This window comes from Ursus americanus, chromosome X (assembly GCF_024610735.1).
Source record: "Ursus americanus isolate L20-20 chromosome X, mUrsAme1.1.p, whole genome shotgun sequence".
Lineage (NCBI taxonomy): Eukaryota > Metazoa > Chordata > Mammalia > Carnivora > Ursidae > Ursus > Ursus americanus.
Genome location: NC_142164.1, coordinates 85534885 through 85557652, shown reverse-complemented (window position 1 = coordinate 85557652; position 22768 = coordinate 85534885). Strand labels below are relative to the sequence as shown.

Sequence of the window (22768 nt, the reverse complement as noted above, 5' to 3'; positions counted from 1 at the left end):
AATTGCAGCCAAGTAGAATACCAGGGAAGAGACACCAAATAGATTAAAAGTGATCTCACGAAGATAAAACACCTCATCGCAGAGGAACATGAGGTACCAGAGACTCCAGGGAGAAGGATCTAAAATAAAAAACTGCTAAAAATAACAATTTATAGAAACATAATTATGATACAGGGTTTCATCATAATTTGTGATGTCAAGCAGAGATTAGATAAATAAGGTCCTAAAGGACGTAATTGGCTGTAATTTTCTTGAAAATGGAATGTAAATATCATTTGGCAGGGCATGTGATCTTCAGCTCCCCACAGGCTTCTGCAAGCCCTACTGTATTATACAAGGTTACCTGCCTGAGCCCCCCAGGCAATTTGAATGTTTGATGCTAGCCTAGAGGATATAAAATCTGAAATCGATTCGTTTTAAATAATAGATACAAGGCATTTCTTCATTAGAAAGGCAACATTTTAAATGTTTTTTAAATGTTAAGATTTCAGAAATCAGGATCTCCTTACAATTAAAGGCAAAAGGAGCTCAAAGCAGCCAGGGGTGTGCTTCAGAGGGATGGGCACCTAGTTGTAACTTGATGTAAAGTGTGAATTTCACCTGGTGGGGAAAGAGTTAATCCGATTTCCCTGTCAATTGAGCTCTTCACTTTGCATTGCATATCCCAAATAGCTGGATTTTAACATCGATTTGGATTCCTAATTTCCACTTAAATTGTTTTCAAAATGACTATTGTCTGATGCAGCACTGACACAAAGTAATTGTGTGTAGAAGACTGTCCGTTGCAGGCAGCAAAAGCCGAAGCCGAAGCCGAAGCCGAATCTCTCTGAATAAATCAGAGAATTTTTAAAGACGGTGAGGTTGGTGTGACCAATCCATGAGTCATAAAGTCTGTATTACTCAGAAACTCAACATCTAAGTGTCAAAAATTTACAGCTGAATTTCGAGAGAAGCCATCAGGAAAGAAATGAAACACCAGTAATGTGCAATAAGGCTCAACAGTCTATAAAGAGATCAGCATCGCTAGTCTAAGTTGAAAATGCTTAGGTTCTATTTGATGAAAAAGGCTCAGACAAATCGTGGGGTCCTAAAGAAGAAGGTATATAATAGTCAGGATAAACGCATAGCTGTTATACGTTAGTAGACAGCACAAATTCTGTACATTGAATGTGGTGGTATTTATTCTTCCTGAAAAAAAAGCTGTGATTAAGCCAGTGAATTCTTTTATGATCATAGAGTCTTAGAATTAAGAAAATAAACCGTAAGAAATCTGGTATTACATATAAAGGATGGCTCGCTCATAAACGACAATGGGATATTTATAGAAATTTATCATGTGTGAAGGGGAACGGAATATGACACACACACACACACCCCCCCCCCGCCAAAGAACGCTTCTTTGGCCTATGATTTTCCTTACACGGACTCTTTTTAAGAAACAGCTCTCAAATAAATAAATAAAATCAGAAAGAAAGAAAGAAAGAAAGAAAGAAAGAAAGAAAGAAAGAAAGAAAGAAAGAAAGAAAGAAAGAAGGAAGGAAGGAAGGAAGGAAGGAAGGAAGGAAGGAAGGAAGGAAGGAAAAGAAAAGAAAAGAAAAGAAAAGAAAAGAAAAGAAAAGAAAAGAGCAGACCTGCTCTGAAATCCACCTAAAAATGACCTATTTGCAGGGACTTCAGTCTGCATAACAACCTACCCTTGTTTACTGTGCTTTGCCTGATAACCGCCCCCCCCAAACTGGCTCCCCGCCCCCAACATCCTCTTTGGTCTTAAGCTGGAGATGGTATTTAAGCTGCTAGTTCGGGCCATTTGTGGCAGTTACTCAGTTTTCCTGGGTCTCTCCCATGTACACAGGAGGTATACAGGTTACTAAACTACTTTTTGGTTTTTTCTTGTTTTTTTCTGTGCTGTATTACAGGGGCATCTTAGCTCGAGCATCTAGAAGGGTAAAGGGAAAATTATTTTTCCTCCCCTACATATGCTAATTTACAAAAAATTCTGATAAACCGAACACATAGAAATTATATAAGTTCTAGTCATGAACCACAAGCACAACTAGAAATGTATTATGTAACTATAAACGAAAATTCTCACTCCTAATAATTATTGTGTTAGAGGTAAATTTTAAAATACGAAAAAAAAAAAGTATGGTAGATCTAATAAAATTTAAAGACATGCAAACCTATAAAATTTAGGTAAATCCATCATCTTGGGCGAATTACTGGGTTTAGATTATTACATAAAAGAACTTTAAAGTTAAAGAGAGCTTATTCAGTTCTATGTTCTAACTCAGCTATTCTCAGCCTTGGCTCTGCAATATGAAATTAGCAAAAAAGAAAAAAAGGAAGAAAGAGAGAGAGAAAGAGAGAAGGAAAGAAAGAAAGAGAAAGAAAAAGAAAGAAGAACAAACAAACCAGACCCAAGCTTAAGTAGATCAAATCAGAAACTTAAAAAAAAAAGAAGACGACGACCAGACCCAAGCCTAAACAAATTAAATCACAATCTTGGGGGCGGGTAATGATGAGGAGAACAAAGGCAAAAGAAATGTAGATAAAATTAAATTTCCTCATAACTTGCAGCCTATTGAAAAATACTTGAGACAGGCAGAGTGTGACATTCCTCCAGGAGCTCACAACTGCCTTAACGTTAATGTTTTGCTACACGCAAAAAGCAACCTTAGCTTGACAACAGCCAGACCTCCAGGATCTTGTAAGTCTTCTCTAACATAGGAAAATCCTTTCGGAAACATCCTTTTTCTCTGCCCCCACCCCCCAACTTAAAAGCAGATCATCCATTGCTCTCCCCAATCCCAGTGCAGCTTTTCCTGCCCACAGGTCCTGTCCCCGTGCTTTAATAAAAACACCTTTCTGGGGTGCCTGGGTGGCTCAGTCGTTAAGCGTCTGCCTTCAGCCCAGGGCATGATCCCAGGGTCCTGGGATCGAGCCCCGCATCAGGCTCCCTGCTTTGCTGGGATCCTGCTTCTTCCTCTCCCACTCCCCCTGCTTGTGTTCCCTCTCTCGTTGGCTGTGTTTCTCTCTGTCAAATAAATAAATAAATTAATTAATTAAAATAAAAAATAAAAAATAAAAAAAATGAAAACACCTTTTTTCCACCAAAGATGACCCCTCTCTCCTGGACCACATCACATCAGGTAAGAGGGGCATTAGTATTTTTTAAAAGCAACCCAGGTAATTCTGAAATGTAGTCAAGAGTTTTGACTCCGCGAGCAATGAATCGAGCAAAACTTTTTGGAAGTGTAAAAATTTGTCATAAGGAAAACAAGTAGAAAGCAAAAAGGGTAAGAGCATAAATAGAAGAATTTGAAAGAGAAAAACAACTGCAATAAATAGATCTGAGAGTTTCTTTAATAAATAAAATAGATAAAATTCTAGTAAAGATAATCAAGAAAGTATAAAGTCAGAAATGAGATATGGCATAACATAAAAATGTAATAAATTATAAGATATAAATCATCTTAATACATCATGCAAGCTTTTATGAAAATAACCTTTAAAACCCCAATTAAATAAGCGATTTTTGTAAGAACTGTGAATTGTTAAATCACAACGAATGAACTATAACCAAATAAGAAGTGAAAAAAATTACCAAAGAGTTGTCCCAACAAAAAGCTCCAGCCAGGACGATTTACTAATGGATTCTTTCGAACTTTCAAGGAAAAGAAAATTACCCCATCACATAACTCCCCCGGATACCAAAACAGATGGAAAGCCGCAAAGTGAATTTCAATTCCTGATAGACATATCATTACAAAGTCAACTACGGAGTAGTAGTCCTCACCTCCGCTGCACATACAAATCACCTACAGAGCTTTTTAAACTCCTGTTGCTTGGCCCACATCCACACCCACACCCACACACACATACCCACACACAATGAAATCAGCATCTTTCAGAGCAGGCCCAAGCATTACCGATTTTGAAAGCTCCCCAGGTGATAGGAGTGTGCAAGGCTGCTTCCAGACAATTTCACTACTTATGATTTAAAATACAAGCAAACAGAATTCAATAGTTCTGCAACAGTTACAAGCCACCTGCACAAAGCACGCATTTTCCTACCCCATCCATTTTAAAATACAAGAGTAATTCCTTAACAAGACCGAAATCATCGGCTCTAGAACAGCATTACAGTTAGGTAACCTATGCATCCACTACAATCAGGAATGGAACAAAAATGCCCCTACTGACAACATTATTTAATACCGTTTTGAGGTGTTCTGGACAATGTCAGAAGGTATGAAATAAAAATACTAGCAAGAAAGAGACAAAAGTATTATAGGCTGATAAAATAATGGCATAAGCAAAGGCTGAGTAACTAAGAATAAATAAAAGATTTCAGCATAAATACAAATGAATCAAAAATACTCTTAGGGGTGCCTGGGTGGCACAGGTGGTTAAGCGCCCAACTCTTGATCTCAGCTCAGGTCTTGATCTCAGGGTGGTGAGTTCAAGCCCCACCTCGGGCTCCACGCTGGGCATGGAGTCTACTTAAATTTTTTTTTTAAATGTAATAAAAAATAGTCTCATGTAGTAGCAATAACCAGCTGAAAATATGGTGGGAGGGAAAAGTATGTTCGCAACAGAATAAAAAATTACAAAACACTTAAAAATAGTTTTAATGAAAACTCTGTGACCCAGATAAAAGCCTAAAAACACTCACTCAAAAATACAGATGAACTTGACGAATAGGTAGACTATATTCTGGATAAGTAGACTAAAATAACACATTTTAAGTTCATTGGTATTTTGGAGGAATTTGAAAAAAATAATTCTATGTCCAGCTGATGAAATCGACAAGTCTGCCTATTAAAGAAAATTATAAAAATTAAGGGCAATGGAAGGGACCTAACTCTCCCAGATTTTATACCTTACGATAATTTAATGCTTCAATTATTAAAATAGTACAATGCCACAACAACAAGAAACGTAATAGTACATGAAAAAGAAAAATAGTATGGAAATAGACTCTATTACCTACAGGAATTTTTTTTAAAGATTTTATTCATTTATTTGAGAGAGACAGCACAAGCAAGGGGAGCGGCAGGGGGAGAAGGAGCGGAGAAACAGGGGTGCCCGGGTGGCGCACTTGTTAAGTGTCTGCCTTGGGCTCAGGGCGTGATCCCAGCGTTCTGGGATCAAGCCCCACATCAGGCTCCTCCGCTAGGAGCCTGCTTCTTCCTCTCCCACTCCCCCTGCTTGTGTTCCCTCTCTCGCTGGCTGTCTCTGTCAAATAAATAAATAAAATCTTAAAAAAAAAAAAAAAAAAAAAAGGAGAGGGAGAAGCAGACTCCCCGCTGAGCAGGGAGCATGATGAGGGACTTGGTCCCCAGAACCATGGGATCACGATCTGAGCCGAAGGCAGATGCTTAACCGACTGAGCCACCCAGGCGCCCCACATAAAGGAATTTAACACATGAAAAAGGAATCACACATCAGTAAGTGAAAAAAGTACTAACTTGGAATAGCATCAAGTATATCCCAACCTAAAAGAAAGCATAACCCCAAATACATACCAGATGGATTATCAGCTTACATATAACAAATCTGTTTCTGTTACCCTGTACCCACCCTCCAGATGTGTGTGTGTGTGTGTGTGTGTGTGTGTGTGTGTGTGTGTCTCAAAGCCTTGAAAGGGAGGATGACCACTCTAGGCTTAGGAGAAGAAGAAAATTATGAAAGAAAAAAATAAAGACTTGAGTATAAAAACAAGTTATAAGCTCAAAAGAATAAAATGTAAGTAAAAAATAAACATACTAACAAAAAAACCTAAACGTGACAGTTTATTTTATAAAAATATTACTTAACTTTTAAAAGACCCTAAAAAAAGATGAAAAAAAGGACTTGAAATTCACCAGAGGGTCAATAAAGAAAAGAAAAATGTTTGCTCTAAGAAATTATCAGATGAGAGTGAATTAAAATGAGGCAGCGGTTTTGTTTCTCCTGTAATATGGGCCTGGTGGGATTATTCATCACGGATGGGATTTTAAACTACTACAATTCTTCTAGGGCAATGTGGTGCTATGAGGAGCCATTTTTAAATTCCTATACTTCTTCTCAGGAACTCCATTTCTGGGCATGTAGCCCAAAGAAACAAACCAAAATATGGAGAAACATATGTGCAGAGATGTTCTTTGCAGCGTTTTTTTTTTTTTTTAAATAGAAAAAAAACTCGAGTGAGGGAGCCTAAAAAGTTAACAGGAAGGGAAGGGTTTGGTGAATTATGGCACATCTTTGTACTCTGTGGAATATTATGAAGGCACTAGTATGATGTTTTCGAAAACTATACAGCAATAAGAAAAATACTTAGGATACGCAGAAATGTTGAGTGAAAAAAACCACAGAACTGAAAATGGTAATATGCTATAATTATAACTATGTTTTTTAAAAGCATGTATATTTAAACGATGTTTTAAAAACCATGTTTTCCTAAAAGAATGGGGGAAAAAAAGGAACAAACAGCAAACGATGGTAGCAGCTCCTACGGAACCCTGGCTGGGCCAGAGATGGGGGGGGGGGGGCTCGGCCATGGAGGCGAGGCGGAAGAGGCAACGGGGGGTTCGGGGGGGGGGGGACAGGGGCCAACTTACCGGAGGTGGGGGCGGGAGGCCAGCCCCTTGTTGGGGGGGTATTTCCGGTGGCCAAGACTAGTGGGGGGAGGGGGGTGCGAACCTCCCCTTTCGCTCCACTGCTGCGTTGGACCCTAGCCACCCCTTTGGCAGCCTGGACCTCTAGGCTCTGGGCACCCCGTGTGTGGTCCCCAAAGCACCTTACGGTCTTTTCAAGGGCTTTGGCATCTCGGAAGGACCTTGTTTTCCAAACCAAATGGAAGCGCTCTATGGTCCCGGAAGTGCTTTGATACCCCCGGAAGTACCTATGTGCGAAAGAGAAAGTGCTTAGAAATTTCCGAAGCACGTTGTGGCTTGGACGCCAGAGCGAGCTTTCCGGAAATCTTCGATCCTTGCGATTTTTCCAAAGCGCTTTGGAGCCACACACTCTGTTGGAGGACTTTGCCATCTCTGGAACACCGAGAACCATCATGGGCAGCTGAAAGAGTAGGGACGAGGTCGCTAAGCTACCGGAGCGGCGCGCGGTTCAGTACCGCAAGAGCAGCACCCAGGTAGGCTCCCCCGGTAACTGCGGACACCTCTGGGAGCCCACTGATGTGCCCCGTCCAGCTGGCCAGCTCCTAACTCTAGATCACGTTCAGGAGAGGCAAGCGTCCCCCACCGCCTGAGAACACAGAAAAAGAACTTGCGGCCTTCAAGCTGAGGTTTTTCCGGGGTGCAGCCTGCTGGGAGAAATTCCTCCCACCCGCCCCCCCGCCCCAACCACCCCAGCCACCCCAACCACCCCATTCCTCAGGACCAGGTGTGGGTGGAGACTCTTTAAAGACTGCCCGATTCGGGGGATCACTCGGGGCTCCTTTTGTCCGTGGAATCCCCCCGTACCAACTCCTGCGCTCCGTTAGGCCCTCCCTAGAGGAAATGGCTTCTCTCGAGGATGCCTACCGCTTTAGCAGCAATTCCAAACACAGTTCCCGTAACTCCCCAAACTCTGACTTCGCAGCCCAAGTTGAGGGTCAAAGTGATAAGACCGAGGATGCCAACCAGGTCAAGAGAAAGAGTGCTACACTGCACGACCAGAGCTCGCCAACCGTCTATGGGAAGGGTATCCAGGGCCTCCTGGGAAAACTGATGGAAGAAGGCGACGAAGGCACTAGTGTAAAACCCAGCCCAAGAGAGCGTCCCAACCCGGGCCAAAGACCTGCCAGGGTCGTCACCTTCTCTGCTCCTCAGAACAAGCAGCCGGTAGCCCCCGAGGTTAGAGTGGAGAAGGAAAAGCTAGCGATAGAGGTCAACAATTTTGGTAACAGGAGGGTGATTATCGATCCGCTGGAGAAAGCCTGTCAGAAGCCACCTAGCGACCGAAGGGTGGTCATTTTTGAAAAAGGCTCTCCAGCCCTAAAATTTCTAGACAAATGTGACCCTTCCTCAGAAATGCAAAAGCATCAAGAAAGGGAGGCCATGGCTGAGCACCCCTACTCAGCAAGTCACCTGCCTGGTATGGAAGAGCTATCTGCATTCAGATTCCCTCAGGAGAAGCCAATCTCCCTGGGTCTCTCAGGAGTTCCCAAGCCTTCGCCCTTCCCTGCTGACTGTGTCCTGGACCAGCCTCATTTGTACAGGGATCCCGGGCAGGCCTACACCAGCTACTGGAGCAGTAGCCCCCAGCCTTCCTACTATCCCTCCATGGGCCCCGGCAGTGACAGCACATCCCAGGCTGGGAGGGGCAGCCACAGCTTCTTCAGTGATTATTCCTCCAGCTCAGAAATGCACTTCCAAAACTGGCCCCCAGACTGGAAGGCATTAGAGGAAGGTTGGTCCCAGAATTTTCACTCCTATCGGTTCCCCAGCAGTCTAGAAGCCCAGGAGCCAACTGTCCAAGAGGAGACCGAGTCATCATATCCTTTTGGAGGGTATGCGTCTCCTTTCTGGCCGAGGAGCCACTGGAGTCGAGGCCACGATCAGGGTTTCATTGATACCCACTGTCACTTGGACATTCTGTACTCCAAGCTGTCTTTCAAAGGGACCTTTAGCAAGTTCACAGAAATGTATAACTGCTCCTTCCCTAAGGAGTTCCAGGGCTGCATCTCCGATTTCTGCGATCCTCGCACACTAAGGGATGGCCTGTGGGAAGAGCTGCTGAAAGATGATCTGGTTTGGGGGGCCTTCGGCTGTCACCCCCATTTTGCACGTTACTACAATGACACTCAAGAAAGAAAGCTGCTGCATGCCCTACGGCACCCCAAGGCCATAGCGTTTGGAGAAATGGGCTTGGATTACTCTTACAAGTGCACCACACCTGTCCCACAGCAGCACAGAGTGTTTGAGAGACAGCTGCAGCTGGCCGTGTCCCTGAAGAAGCCCTTGGTGATCCACTGCCGAGAAGCTGACGAAGATCTGCTGGGGATCATGAAAAGAAGGGTGCCCCCTGACTACAAGATCCACCGGCACTGCTTCACGGGCAACTACCCAGTCCTCGAGCCCCTCCTGAAGTATTTTCCCAACATGTCTGTGGGGTTCACAGCAGTCCTGACCTACTCCTCCGCCTGGGAGACCCGGGATGCTCTGAGAATGATCCCGCTAGACAGAATCGTCGTGGAAACCGATGCGCCCTACTTCCTGCCTCGTGGGGTTCCCAAAAGCGTTTGCCAGTATGCCCACCCGGGCCTGGCCCTGCACACGGTTCGCGAGATCGCCAGAATCAAAGGTCAGCCGCTCTCCCACACCCTGGCCATCTTGCGTGAGAACACTAGTTACCTCTACAATCTTTAAGCAAAGGGGGCATCGTCAGGAGTCTTCCAGAAAAGGGAGACCAGCAGCCTGACACCATAGACTTGGTTTGAACTCTGCCTCTGTCCCAAGGTCAAGGACGTGGTCAGCGAATCCCTTGGGACAGAAAGAGACCACAACAGGACGTTTTCCTCAAAACCTCTTCATAAGACTTCTGCTTCTGGCTGGTAGGGTGGGGTGCAAAAAGAGGGGGAGGAGGGTAGGGGGAACTGCTCTCAACGTTATCAAGGTTTTTCCTCCCAGCCAAATTGTGCCAGGGTAGGCAGCAAAGAAGAACGGGTTCCATAGGGTCGATGAGTTGGCTAATCCAAATCCCTCTTCTCTGCCGCCTGGGTTTTTGAGCAGTTGGTGCACAGTCACCCTCCTACTGGCCTTGAAACAAACAAACAAGCGGAAAGGAATGTTGAATTTGAAAAGTAAGCTAGGTAATTTGTTGTTTGCTTCCCAAAACGTGTTTGTTATTATAGGAATTCTATAACCCATATGGTTTGTTGTTAAGTTCATAATTTCAGTGGCTGTGCAGCTTGCAATTTCTTATTTCTAAAGATAAGCCAACACCAGCATTTCATCTCAAAGGAAATCGATTTAGGTAAAATTTAGTCTGTGAATAGTCAGAATGGGCTGGTTTGGGGCCTGGGAGGGGGTGGGAGGTCTCCGTGGAGGAGCTTAGAGTGATGGGAGCCAGATCGGCTGAGTCTTAGAACAGCACTGAGATGAGTTTCAGATCTGAGCTGAACTCCCGACGCTTGTATAATTCCAAACCTCTCACATAACCAGTATATTAATAGCAACTGTTATTCAGATTGCTCTCACTCTTAACAAGGCCCAACTGTATACCACTTAGAAATACTGTTCTCCTGAAGGACAGAAATGGAGGAGAGCTTCAGCTGCCCACTTGGCAAACAGCTGTCCTCCCTGCGAGATTAAAAGGAACCCACATTTTAAGGAAAGTGTTTGAGTTCCAAAATTTAACTTTGCAAGCCAGAGCACACACCTGAATCCAGGAGTCCCTTGAGGGAAACAGGCCCAGCATACTCCAGACTTCTCTAGTTTCCTATGGGCCCATTTATCTGGATCCAGAAAAATCAGCTGGTTCCTCACTATCTGGTTCTCAGCTCAGAAGTCTCCTCCACAGAGAAGCCTTCCCTGACTACCACGTACACAGTGCTCCCCTCACCTGGGGAGGAAAAACTGCTTGGCTTCCGGTTTTGATTTAATTCTAGCGCTCAGCGCTGTCTGCAATTGTGTATATACCCATGTGTTCGTTGGTTACCTTCCCCACTAGGTTTATAAGCTTGTCAGTCCTATTCATACCCCATGAACATACACCTTGTACATACACCCGATGTTAGAAGAGTGCCTGGAACAGTCCAGGCACTTGGCAGAGATTTCTTAAGTTTGCCTATGTTTGAATAACGGACTTCACTGACCCCTGTGAGTTACTGACAATATTTAGGCAGGGGATCAGATATTTCGGAGAGAAGAGAGAAACAAACCATCATATTTCTAGCACCCCTCTCTCACTTAAAAAGCAAGGATTAAAAGACAGCCATATTCTGCTGTTTAGAGGTCCTCCATTAAAGAGAAAGAAATAATAAGGTCAAGCCCTACCAGGAACTTGACAGTTCAGCTTTCCTAGAGATAACACTGAGTAGGTCATAGATTTTTTTCCCCGTTACTGGGAATGCATTTTGGAGAAGGAGGAAGTATCAGTGTAAGAAAGCTGTAAGTGCTTCACTCTGTTTAGTAGGACCAACAGAAGTTGATGCAATGGGAAAGGTCCAAGTTGATCATATTTTCATGACAGGAAACCTTCAAAAATGAAGCTGATGTTTTAAGAAGGTTTTTTCTTTTTCCCCATTTAATGTACACGGTAAATAGACTTTGCTCAAAGTGTGGCCCTCGACCCACAGGAGCCCTAACCTTGTGATAAAGGATTGCAGGAAAAGAAGGTTCTGTGGACACATGTGATGGGGAAACACTGAGTTCTACAAAGTTCCACAGATTTGGGGGGGGTGGGTGGAGATCTCACATATCCTTAGATATGCTAATGTGAGCCACAAATCCCCAACATTCTCAAAGCTAATTCATCGGATTAATTCGAGGTACAATTCAACCAGCTCGAGTTCTTTGGGAATGCCAGTTTAGAAAAGGTGACCTCAAGTCACACTTCCACTGTTGCGGTCTCTTATCACCCTGTGGATGTGCCTCTACTTCTCACATTCTCACAAGCTCTCGCTACATAAGCTCCACGGAGCACAGAACATCATTTATCTGGCCCTAGCAAAGTGATGTCACCAAGCGGGCATTTTAAAAATGGGTGTGAGTGAACAATTGCGTTTATACGTACACGTTCCACAAGGTAATGTATGTATATAGTAATTAATTTTCCTCTCCAAAAAGAAATGGAGAAAAGATTTTTCTTACCTGTTTATCTCTCTCTACATTTTTATAGCAAATACATAGACCATACTCCGCAGTGTTTCAAACACGCAGGAGAGAGCCTTGCCATAATTCAGCTTTATTTCATAGGGAATGAGAGCAAGCAATGCAGTTTTTTCCGAGGGTACTATATCCAGAGTAGCCTAAATCAAAAATCCTAATCTTCCTTTACTTATTTCATGAATGTAGTAAAGAGCACTTCATCTATTCATGTTACTAGTAAAAACAAACGATCAAAACCTTGTCATCGAGATGTGCAAAATTTAGGGCACTTTGTAAATAGCTTTCTAGTGACAGATATTCCATCGAACCTCAAGGCATGATTAGAATTCATATGTTTGCATGGCACTTCAAAATTGGTGTGTCTACTTTCACATTCTAGAGGCTTCAGAAAGCCATGAAGGCAACTGGTGATCTAGAAATTCAATTTGCCGTTAGTGGTCCCTGGGCCATTGGTCAGCCCAGAGTCACAAGGCTCTCGGGCCCATTACTGGGCTCCCTGAACCTTGGCACTCCTTTGACTGAATGTCAATATTTTGCTTCTCTTAAATTTTAGAAAGGCAGCTCTTTCTACCTTTAAAGGTCTAAAAGAACGAATTCCCTACTTAGGGAAAGATTTTGTTGTTTTAGTTGGTTTTTATTCCTAGTCAAAATTAGTACCTGCTTATTATAGGATTTTTAAGACGACTCAAGAGCACAAAGTGGGATAAAAAATAGTCCATAATACTTAGACAGTCAGTTTCACCACCGGAGTGGCTCCCTGGCAGTGTTCTTGATATTTCCATAGTTATTGCCAATTCCAGTATTGTAGTCCTTAAATCAGTTTTGCTAATATTTACTAGAATATTCACTTCATAATTAGCATTAGCTAGACATTTTACTTCCTCTGAATTTGTGATTTAAATACATTATTTTGTGTTCTCTTGGTTTGCTATCCTGAGCAAACAAGCTAGAAGTTTGTTAATTTTGTTGTCTGTTTTAAAGATTCAGCTCTTAGACTTTTTATTGAAATCGATTCCATTTACGGTTTTATACGTACGGTTTTATACGGTTCTTCCCCCCCCCCTTCAGTTCTTGGATGGTCTGTTTTATTGTGCTTTTTTTTTTTTTCTCCCTAATGCCTTTCATTAAATGCTTAGTTTATTTTTAATTTGGGGGGAAAGAACACGGTATCTGATACCATAAATTTGCCTCTAATTATAACTCTGTTCTATAGATAGGATTTTTTTCTTTTCATGAAGTTTACTTTTCCACTGTAAAAATTAATACATAATGTATTAACCAATATATGAACAGAGAGGAACAGAAAGTACAGGTTTTTTTCTCCTACCTAGAGCCCACTGTTTTGTTAATGTCTTTCCCTTAAGGTAATTATGATTATATAGCTATGTCAAATTATATATACTTTTAAAAAATGCATATGGTTTCATGTCCATACTTACTGAAGATTTACAATACCACAACATCCCACCATCAATCAATATACGGTGTTTATGTTCTGGTGTGCTTTTATTTATAGTTTTTTTTTTTTTAAACATAGCTAGAAACACCAAGTATGTATGTTTCTTAAGAACATGCAGGTCCTAGGGAAAGATGATATATAAAGATAAGCTTTTTTTTTCTTTTGATTGAGGGAGATTTTCACTGTATTCATTATTTTTTAAGAATTTTCAGTTGAAGTATTAATTCCAAAAATTAGTATCTACTGCAAGTTGTCTAAGTAGAGAAAAGTAATATGTTTTTCTTTTTTATCTCCCTGTATTGTATTTGGGGCTTATTTCACCATTGTTCATTATTATTTTATCTTTCAATAAACATTTAAAACTGTTTTCATGTTTTGAAGTTTATATTTTATAATCCTAAGGTTGGTTCTATTGCTCACCACTAATCCTTTTATTTCATGACTTCCCCATGGTTGAACTGTTCATTTGCTTTATAATTGGCTGGAGCGCATCTTCAAGCAACTTCCTCAGGAAAAGTATGCGGATGGCGTATTTATGAGAAATCACATATCTGAGAATATCTTTCCACTGCTTTCACTAATGAACAACACGTAGGCTGAGTCTAGTATTTCTGGGTCACAAACATTTTCCCCTAAAAGTTACAGACATTGCTTCATTGCCTTCTGGCATTTAATGCTGCAGAGAATTCTGATGCCAACTTCTTCTTTGGGGGTAAAACTACTTTTTCCGATCGGGGTGTTTGGTAATTTCTCTGCTTTATCCCTGAAATTAACAGAAAAGTTACCAAACTATATCAAATCATTGGTCTCTCTCTTGTTATGTTCTCTGGTACATGGTAAGCATGCAGTCTTCAGATCCATGTCTTTAAAGTCAAGAAGGTGGGATTTGTTTTTATTATTTTCTTATAATATGCTTAATTGCTTTGGCGGCTTTTAATCTGGTTTCTTTTTTTTTTTTTTTAAAGATTTTATTTATTTATCTGACAGAGATAGAGACAGCCAGCGAGAGAGGGAACGCAAGCAGGGGGAGTGGGAGAGGAAGAAGCAGGCTCATAGCGGAGGAGCCTGATGTGGGGCTCGATCCCATAACGCTGGGATCACGCCCTGAGCCGAAGGCAGACGCTTAACGACTGAGCCACCAGGCGCCCCTGGATTCTAATTCTTTAGGAACAACTGTCTATATGAAAGCTCCATTCTTTGGCCTTTCATTATCCGTCTAGGTACTCTTAGAGCTGACCTTCTGCTCCACATTTGGGGAGAATTTCTCAGGTTTGCCTTTGCCATCATTCCTTTCTTTTTCTCCAACTTCCACATTTTCTTTACTAATATAATGCATTTTGTAGTTCCCTTGCATTTCTTCCTTCTTCAGTGAGCTCCCTTTGCCTTTCTGCCTAGGGTCTCATTCAGCAATATTTTAAATTTATTCTCTCGCTCTGTTTTCTCCCTCCAGCTTTCACCCCACAGAGTTTGCTTTCATGGTTTCCTTCATTTTGTTACTTCCATGCACTCAGTAGAAAGCACAGAGCAGATTGTCATATCAAAAGTATTCATTTTTCCTATAGAAAATATTTTTTTTCCTCTGCCTCTTAAATACTCTGCTCTCCCATTTACATAGCAGTCTTTTCGGAAACCCTATGTTGGCTTTCTTTGTTCATTCTTGAACAAAGAGCTGTCTATCCAGGCTGGTGTCTTCCCCAAAATGGGGTGGGTAGGTTCCCCCTCTCCCTTCCTTCACCAGCCATTCTGAGGTTTTTTGATTCCTCCTCCTGCTGGGAGGCTGGTAGATAGAAATTCATATACAGCATGTTTAAGAGAAATAGGGAAGGAGGTGGGGCCATGGGTTGTTCCCTACGGGAAAAACTTCACAATTTTCCATATAAACATTTTATAAATTGACCTGACCCTCTATCTACTCCAGGAACAGAGCTTACGTAGCCAGTCCTTCCTGCACACCGCCTGTGGCCAGCTTTGCTTTCAGAGCAACTATTCCTAGGCCTCCTCGTGACACTCCTAAGCCATCAGTGGCTATGTAAGTAAGCCAAGCGCAAGCCCCTACAGGTGGTCCTAACCGCATTCTTGTCACTTTTTTTAGGAAGTGAAATTGCAAGTTGTTGGCCTTCGTACATTTCCTCAATATGACCCCATCTGTACTACACCTAGTGGAAATTCATCCAAGTTTTCAGCACAAAGATGGACCTACCCCGCCCCCGCCCTTCCAAAACTAATAGGGTTTCTCCGTATTTTAAAATGTTGCAGTGATTTTAATTGGGATTGTGAAGGTGAAGAGGTTCATCTAAATATCAATGCTGCAAGTTAGAATCTCACTCCAAATTCTCAAATTTTTCCTCTCACTTTTTTTGATAAATTTGTGTTCCTATGGATACTGTGTTTAAATAGGCATATCTTATTTTAAGAAAATTCAACTTATACAAATCTGAATCTCATTTAGCTTGTTGAACATAGGAGAGGGTCAATAAAGGGAAGTTGAATAAATGAGTGACCAAAAATACAGAAGAGAGAGGACTTCCAAAGAATGTTTTATTACAGAAATATTATCATCATAAAGCTACTTATAATCCATGCTCAAATTTTTCATGACTAAATCTAGGGTTTAAGATAAAACACACCTATATTGACAGCATAAGCATCTATCAAATTTATTTTTACTTGTCTGCTGCTTCTTAAGACCTGGTTTTATGATGCACGAAAGGGAAAAAAGATGTAGCTAGAATATTAGAACATTCCTCTTGTAGCTTTATCACTAATTAACCATATGACTGGTGCAAACCACTGAAACTCCTTTGTTTGCTGGTTAACCTTTCAGCAAAAAAATTAGAAAATCAACACTTGCTAACCACAGGACAGTGCACCACTATTTAAAGGACTAAGAAAATTATGTATATATAACAGAGCTTTGGAGAGAAAATGAATGTATAAAAATACTGAATAATATATAAATCAGTGTAGGATGCAAAGCTGGAAGCTTAAAAATACTGTCAAAACCACATCTAAAATAGTCTTTTCACATCCTTATGGAATCTATTGAGCAAGGCAATTAAAAAACACTTGATATTACTAAGAGGAAAGGTTCAGACCCACTGCTTAAAATCAGACTTCCTGGGAAAATAATTAGAACTAGAAGGGATCACCTCATCCAAAAGAAATCATGTGGTGAATCATGGAGTTTCAGAAACTGAACAGAGAAAACTGAATATTGAAATATTAAGTATAAAAGATACAAAAGAAAAACAACATCTACAATATAAAAGATAAAGGGAAAATATATTTGGTAAAAAAATTAATTTATATGGCATTTACTAAATATATATATATATTTATTCCCCCCCCCCCCGAGGGAATAATAGGAGAAGCGAGGCAAACACACTCCCCTCATGCCACCATTTTGAGATACGTATTTTAAAGGCTGGATTCTACCTGAAAGAGTCAGAAGAAAGGTGCTTAGATAAGATGACTTGTGTGTTCTCTTCCAATCAAAATAATCCATTCTGTAATTCTAGTAATTACCCGATAAACTGGACTCCCCAGTACACTGGATGGCCCTACCGGTTTCAAAGTTTGTTATTTACTTCCCACAAGTGCATCAACAGCTGAGACCACAAAATGGATACTCAATACAGAAAGGTTCCTTTATCAAAAGCAGAGTAATACAGACCAAGCCAGTTACACACCACCTGCCAAATTCAAAGCTCTGTGTGGAGGGAACATCACTCAAGACAATCTCTCTGGCTGCAAGGATTGTACAGTCAAGTAAGGGAGATTAGACTATATGCAAATAACTCTGAAACAGGGTATGGTATCTCCAAATAATTATAATGCATTGGATACAATGTGATAAGCCATTAGGAGAGATTCGATGATAGTTTTAAAAATCCATTTGGTGTACGTTGCTGAGTCCTGCTGTGTCAGGCACTATGTTAAACTCTGAGAGTCAAAGATAAATGAAAATAGCCAGCATGGGTCAAATAGTTAAAATGGGTCAGACAATGTATTATGTGCTTTTACACTCTATCTCACTTGCCCCTCACAACACGTCGACAAAATAGGTGATATTGTGATCACTGTTGTGCAGAAATCAAGGTTTAGGAGTTTAAGTAATTTACTGAAGGACTCAGGATAACAGAATGGGACAGCTGGGATTAGAACTCAAACTGCCAGGATGCCTGGGTGGCTCAGATGGTTAAGCATCTGCCTTCAGCTCAGGTCATGATCTCCGGGTCCTGGGATAGAGCCCCACATTGGCTCCCTGATCAGCGTGGGGGCGGGGGGGGGGGGTGGAAGCTCTGCTTCTCCCTCTCTCTCTGCCTCTCCCCACCACTGGTGTGCTCTCTGTCAAATGAATAAATAAAATCTTAAAAAAAAAAAAAAAAAAAGAACTCAAACTGCCTAGCTTCGGAGGCCACAAGCTAACCGTTATCTCCCGAACTGCCACAAAATCCCCACCGCACTCCAGCTCCATGGAGGACACAGAGAAGCATAATAGGGCTATTCTAACAGGAGTTTCAAAATGCTCCACTGGGAGCAGGACGTGCCAAACCGCCCGAAAGCATCAAGAAGAAGGCATCACAGTGCAGGTGACATCTGAAATGGGTCTTCCAAGGTTGGGAGATGGCAGGATAACTCCACCTGTGGACAAGTGGGTAAGGGCATTCTCTGCAGAGGGAACAGCAGCATGTGCAAAGTTACCGGAGCATGTTCGTGCTCCCGTATGAGCGGCCCTGCAAGTCATTCTGTGTGGCTGAAAGCTCAGTGGGAAGGGCGGGGGCTGGGGGTGCGGGCAGAGGAGATGAGATCAGCAAAGCACAAGAGCCAAAAGACAGGTGGTCCCTGGGTCACGCAAAGTTAACTCAAAGGACTGTAGACATTTTGGAAAGTTAACTCTGGAGCAGCGTGGGCAGTCGAAAGAGAGAGAGAGGATCAGATTGAAGGCAGGGATACCACTGAAGAGGTTACTCTCTAGGTGACAGACATGAACTAGGATGGCAGTGGTGGCCTTGGAAAAGAGGCTGATGGAAGAAGGATTTCAGAGGGAGAGGAGAGAAAACTTAGGTCAACGGTGACAGAGGGAGCACAATAGCGATTCTCTTATTTGCTTAAACATAAACAAAAATATATGACGTCAAGAGTTAACATTTAGATGTAACTCAAATAATAAGCCGAATGCGCACCACTCTTCAGCATGGTGGTATATTCCAAGAAAAGCCCGGGCAACCCCTAGCAACTGAAAGGTCCGTGTCATCTTGGAACTCTGAAGAAACTCTAAAGGCTCTACACCTACACTTCCCCCAAATGCCTGTCCTCTTCTTTTTCAATTCTCAATCGTTTCCCACTTCCTCACCATTGGCTCTATGATCTCTCTCCCTCTCTCCACCCCATACTCCAGGCTTCCTCCTTTCTTACATTCCCCCAAAGCCCGAGAATCTAACTGAAAAACTCGAAAGAATCCTCAGAGGATGGAGGAGGGGGAAAATAGGAAATGAGCGGAGACAAAGTTTTGTTCGGCATGTAGGGCACGGGGGAAGAAAGAGAAAGCTGGCAGCACGCATTAAGAATATCATCCCAGGGAGGCACCTGGGTGGTTCAGTCAGTTAAGGGTCTGCCTTTGTCTCAGGTCATGATCCCAGGGGCCTGAGGTCGAGACCCATGTCAGGCTCCCTGCTCAGAGGGGAGTCTGCTTCTCCCTCTCCCTCCGCCCCTCCCCCTGCTCATGCTCTTTCTCTCTCTCTCTCAAATAAACAAATAAAATCTTAAATATATATATATATATATATATATATATATATATATATATATATATATATATTATCCCAGGGCACCTGAGTGGCTGTCAGTTAAGCATCTGACTCTCGGTTTCAGCTCAGGTCATGATCTTGGGGTCATGGGATCAGGCCTGCATTGGGCTCCACGCTCAGCACAGAGTCTGCTTGAGATTCTCTCCCTCTCCTTCTGCCCCTCCCCCCACTCACACTCACACCCACACGTGCTTTCTCTAAAATAAATAAATAAAATCTTAAAAAAAAATATTATCCCCATTACTTATCAGTGAGAACCAAAGTTTCAATTAATAAAGCAGACTGTAAAAGTCAGCTAGGTCGGAATTGAAAATAGTTTTATTTCTGACACTCAAACACAAATGCAAAAATAAATTCCCTGAAATACTAGATGAAAAAAATCAACAAGTAGAACCAGACAGAGAGAGAGAAAGAGAGAATTAACATACACGCAAAACAGGTTTCATATTTTAAGATAAAAACAAAGAAAAGAACAGGGTAGACTGCAAAGGAAAAAAGGGCCTATATGAAGTTTCTACAGCCCCGATGATGATGGTGTAAAATCTTTGAGTGGAAGTTCAGAATAGTCAGAATGTAAACACAGCTGTAGTAGTCTCTTACTGACTGCTATTGGTTCTGAATAATAAAAAACAAAATAATAATAAAGGTAGTTATTTATCACCTTTCCTCCTAAAAGACCATTAAGTGAATTTGCTAAAACAGAACAGACACAACAAAATCTCTTATGTAAGTAATAGAAGACTTTTTTAAATTATCCTAATACCCACAGCACACATGGAACACTAGGAAACAACTAGGAAGAGGAATGCACTAATAGCTTCATGGTCACTTTTTAGAGCTCCCTGGTCTCACTGGCAGCATCTTCAAACTTATTCTGGAATATGCCAGAGTTTGTGCCAAATAAGAATGCAAGAGTCCTGCAGCACAAGTGATGACGAGCATAGTCCCAGTTTGTTTCCCGTCCCCTAGGAACACCACCCCCTCTACTCCATCTTAAGAAAATAAGCCAGAGGCGCCCGGGTGGCTCAGTTGGTTAAGCAACCAACTCTTGATCTCAGCTCAGGTCATGATATCAGAGTCGTGAGATTGAGCCTCGCATCAGGCTCTGTGCACAATAGGGAGTCTGCTTGAGATTCTCTCGCTTTCCCTCTGCCTCTGCCCCTCCATACCCCCACCCTGTGCTCTCTCTCTAAAATAAATCTTGAGAGAAAGAAAGAACGAACGAAAGAAAGAAAAAGGAAAGGAGCCAAATCTTGGCAAAGGAGGGGACTTAAATTTTCTTGACGATCTACTATGAGCTGGGCACTTGACATGCATTGCCCACCTGATACTCACAGTAACTCTAAAGTGGGTTTGTTAGTCTTCCTTGACAGATAAGGGAACTGCAACCAAGAGAGGTTAAAAACACAGCCAAGAGAAAATAGGTAATAAATGATAAATCCAGGTTCCGAACCCATCTGTCTGACTGAAAAGCCTTGCTCTCTCCACTACACCGAAGAGCCTCTCATTAGGGGGGTGTCGCAGGAGCACCATGTTCCCAAGGGATACCTGACCCATACACAGAGTTCATTTCAGACAACACTCCATTTGGGGTGATATATACACCCTGGGTCCAACCCAGGGGGTAAAGGGAAGAGACCTGGCATAACGACAATGATGATGACAATGACAGTGATGGTTATACTCTCCTAAGAGAAGGGGTCAGCAATTGCAAAGCCTGAAACAGAGGAAGACCTAGTAAGGAGAGGGAAGAAAGTTACATGGAACCCTCACAGTGGAAGACGAATAAAAATGAATCAAAGAGAATGAGAAGGAAGAGACAAAGTCCTATAAAAGAGAAAAAGAAAGAGAAAAGGTCAAAAGAATGGAAGAGGAAGGGATAAAAAGGTTTATGATAATGACATGTGTCCCTGGAGAATCCTCTTTATTAAAAGAACTATTACGACACTAAACAGCACAGTGAATTTCATCGGCAGAACAAGAATTTAAATGGAGGAGCATAATTAAAATAAATAGAAGGATATGGACAGTTCTAAATCCTTAAAATGTTTAAAAACCTCTGAAGGGGGTTAGGAGAGTAATCTATTCGAAAATATAAAACCAGCATGGTTAAAAATAAAGAGCCATCAATCTAGACGACGAGAAATGATTATACAAACACCCAGAGATCGCCATGGTGGATTATGACATGAATTGGCTGCACTTTGTTTATATACATAATATTTTCAAAACTGCCCCTCAAATCTTAAATCTCAAACAGTGAGTCAGGCTCCAAAGAGGACACACTGTAAGACTTCATTTATATGAAGGTTAAGAACAGACAAAACTAATCTATGGTGGGGCGCCTGGGTGGCTCAGTTCGTTAAGCGTCGGCCTTCGGCTCGGGTCATGAACCCGGGGTCCTGGGATCGAGCCCCACATGGGGCTCTCTACTCGGTGGGGAGCCTGCTTCTCCCTCTCCCTCTGCCACTCCCCCGCTTGTGCTCGCTCCCTCTCTCTCTGTCAAATAAATAAATAAAAGTCTTAAAAAAAAAAACCCTAATCTATGGTCATAGAAGTTAGAGCAATGGAGGAGGGCTGAATGGAAGGGGTCATGAGGGAATATTCTGAGGTGGTAGAGATGTTCTATATGGTGTCTAGGTGGTGGTTATACATATGCATACATTTGTCAGAATTTCTGGAACTTTATGCTTAAAATGGGCACACTGCCTCATATATAAATTATACCTCCCTCCATAAAGTTGATTTTAAAAATTAAAGTAAGGTTTACCTCAATAAAGTTGATTAAAATGAAGACTCAAATAACAAAATCCTGAAAAAATACAGTTATTTTGTATCCTGACTATGGTGGCTGTTACACAAATCTAGACACATGATAGAACTTCAGAGAACCATGAACTAAGAAGAAAATACAAGTGCACGTAAAAACTGGTGAAATTCAAATAAGGTCCACAAGCTTAGTATGATACCAATGTCGATTTCTTGGTTTTGATAATATACTATGGTTATAGAAGATGTTATCATTGGGAGAAGAAAACAGAAGAACTATCTTATATCATTTTTGTAATATCTTGTAAGTCAAAAATTATTTCAAAAACATTTTCTTAAAAAAGATAAAAAATTGTATAGTCAGTATTTTCTACTATAACCTACCATCAGCGTTACAAAGGGGTGAACTTACAATACGGCATAATCCTGCGAATACAAAAATTGCGGAAGGTAAATAATTTTGTAAAAGTTTCCAATAAACCTGCAGCTAGTCTGTATTCATTTTTTAAAAGATTTTTTATTTACTTCGTTTTGGGAAAGAGAGAGAGCACGAGCAGGGGGAGCGGCAGAGGGAGAAGCAGCCTCCCCTTTGAGCAGCGAGCCTGCTGCAGGACTCAATCCTAGGACCCTGAGATCATGACCTGAACCAAAGGCAGATGCTTAACCGACTGAGCCACCCAGGCACACATCGTCCATTTTCAGAGGGAGAAAGTATAAAAATGGAGATTAATCAACAGATTAACAATTCCGAACAAAATAAAAATCAGCCAAAAATACAAGTCAACAGGGGCTCCTGGGTGGCTCAGTCGTTAGGCATCTGCCTTCGGCTCAGGGCGTGATCCCAGCGTCCTGGGATCGAGCCCCACATTGGGCTCCTCCACTGGGAGCCTGCTCCTTCCTCTCCCACTCCCCCCTGC

General features: G+C 41.9%; 1 protein-coding gene and 1 pseudogene across 2 annotated transcripts in view; one reads left to right on the top strand and one right to left on the bottom strand.

Annotated features, from left to right (window-relative positions):
* Positions 1-22768, bottom strand: part of EFHC2 (EF-hand domain containing 2) — a 186728-nt gene that overhangs the window by 120294 nt on the left and 43666 nt on the right. The window lies entirely within an intron of this gene.
* On the top strand, positions 7488-9350 carry LOC123791095 (3'-5' RNA nuclease TATDN2 pseudogene; annotated as a pseudogene).